Source organism: Otolemur garnettii, unplaced genomic scaffold (assembly GCF_000181295.1).
Source record: "Otolemur garnettii isolate 467f Iridium unplaced genomic scaffold, OtoGar3 scaffold00009, whole genome shotgun sequence".
NCBI classification, from domain to species: Eukaryota; Metazoa; Chordata; class Mammalia; order Primates; family Galagidae; genus Otolemur; species Otolemur garnettii.
This window is the reverse complement of record NW_003852404.1, coordinates 34,507,684-34,509,902: the sequence shown is the minus strand read 5'-3', so window position 1 is coordinate 34,509,902 and position 2,219 is coordinate 34,507,684. Positions and strand designations below refer to the sequence as shown.

At 32.5% G+C, this 2,219-nt stretch overlaps 1 pseudogene; it reads right to left on the bottom strand.

Annotated features, from left to right (window-relative positions):
- Positions 1-1,971: 1,971 nt before the first annotated feature.
- On the bottom strand, positions 1,972-2,071 carry LOC111723267 (annotated as a pseudogene).
- Positions 2,072-2,219: the final 148 nt, after the last annotated feature.

Below are 2,219 nucleotides of genomic sequence, written 5' to 3'. Positions count from 1 at the left end.
TCTAAAAGTATAAGTATGTTAAAAAAAAGTTAGTAATCTTAATGTATACAGTTATGAGGAGAGAGAGGTACAGCTTAAAAAAAGAATTAGGGTGTAACTTTTAATACATGGAGTTGATTTGACTGAAACACATAAAGGTTGGATATAGCTCTGAGTTGTAGTGTCAAAAATATTACCAAACTTAGTGAAAGAACTGTGACTCTTCAAAACATAAAATGACATTTGTACACCCATCTTCCATGAGTATAAAGTAGTGTGGTGAATCTGAGAAATCTATTTTCCAAGGACATTTTTAGATAAGGCCATGGAAGTTAATGAAAAAAAAGACACAGCCAGGATGACAGTACCAGAGCCATGGAACTAATGGAATTAGGGAGCTGTACTTTAAGAGTAGAAATATGGTCTCTTCAAAGATCATTCTTAATTGTCAAAGCAGGAAATTTTCAGTGTCAACATGGAGCTTAGTAGAATTTCAAAATTACCATGGAACAGTGAATTGTGTGTTCTGCACCTTACTCCTTTTCAAAACGAGAATTAATTGTAGTCATGGCATTCCTCTTCTATATTGTGCATTTCATGAGTAGGACAATATTCTTAGGGTGTTATTCTTGGTAGAGAGTAAGGTAACCTAGCATTTAAGAGAGAGAAGTGAATATTTGTGTCTAATGAGTGGATTTGGTGGATTCTATTATGATTCTAAATGGTTTTTAGGTAATCTCTCTGAAGTATAATCATTCTTTACTATCCCATTTAACATACTTTTATGGGACTTGCTTTGACCAATGAAATGGGAGTAGATATAAAACACAACACATATGACATTGAAGTTCCAGTTTGTTATGTGTTTCACCAGTTTTTTTCTTCTATCCTAAGAGTAGACCATCCCAGTCCCAAAGGGAATAGTATCCTCAGTAGTAGGTTCCTTTTTCACTTTGTGCACCACAATAAAAAAGAAATAAAACGTGAAACAAAACATCAACCAGCTCCAAACCAACATGGAGCAATATTAAGAAATAAATTTTGACTGATTTTTTTCTATAGGCTCTTATTAAAAAGGCTAATTACTGTAAGATTCTTAGGAAATCACTGGGCACAACAAGTTGAGTTCTGTCCAAAGTGCATAAAATAAGCGGCTATGCTGTGCTTATTTTACCAGATTAACCTCTCCAAAAAATCACTTTCCTTTTTAGTCTTAGGCTTTCATCAGAATAGCATCCTTTTATGCTTGTAAACTGCAAGGACTGCTTCAGAACTAGATAAAAATTCTGAAAAATCATAACCCAGACTGCTAATACGTCCTCATAGTATTTCTCCATTCTTAATGAATAGTGCACCTGCAACTCAGTACTTATTGGCTCTTTTGATTTTGGTCTTTTTTTTTTTTAAGACAAAATTCTGTAGTATTCAAAGGAATTAGTGCCAGAACAAAAATGCATTGCTGTTCACTACCTGAATAAACAGTGAATAAAATCACAGAAAGTAAAACTCTATGAATTGGAATGGATTCTTACTACAGAACCGGAGTACTCAGCAACATGTTTTCGCCTTTTATGTTGCAAATAATCTTTGTCAGAAATGGGAGTGTTAAAATCATAATAATTAAATTCTTTCACTTACAATTAACTTCCTTTTCAAGAAGGCTTTTTATTTTTTAGAAATTGCCTTACAGATCTATGCAAAGAATAATCAGATAAATTGTTTCCAACTAAACAATATAAACAAAAACTTTATGATGTATACTTTTGTCTGTAAAACCTTATTAACAATTTGAGATAATTGAAAATAAAGTAATGCACAGAAAATTTTGTAAAGCTTACTTCCTTAAACCAGGGCCGCTAAAGAAATTCCAGATTATCATATTTGTTTTTACTAGAAATTGCTTTACTTAGAAGATTTTAAAAACTTTGTATTGTTTGAAATTCACTGAAAGTACAAAGAATTAGGTTACACTGATTGCAATTGTTAGGTATAAAATATATGGAATGCTTCACAAATTTGCCTGTCATCCTTGTGCAGGGGCCATGCTAATCTCTGTATCGTTCCAATTTTAGTATGTGTGCTGCCAGAGCGGGCCCTCCAGATTATTTTTTAAATCCATATACAATTGATTTACAAATTACCTAAGCTTATTTAAAGTCCTTGACATATAAATACATACATAAACCCATGCACGTGTGTGCACGTGTATATAGGTCTAAGAAGATGTCTTCTTTTTTTTT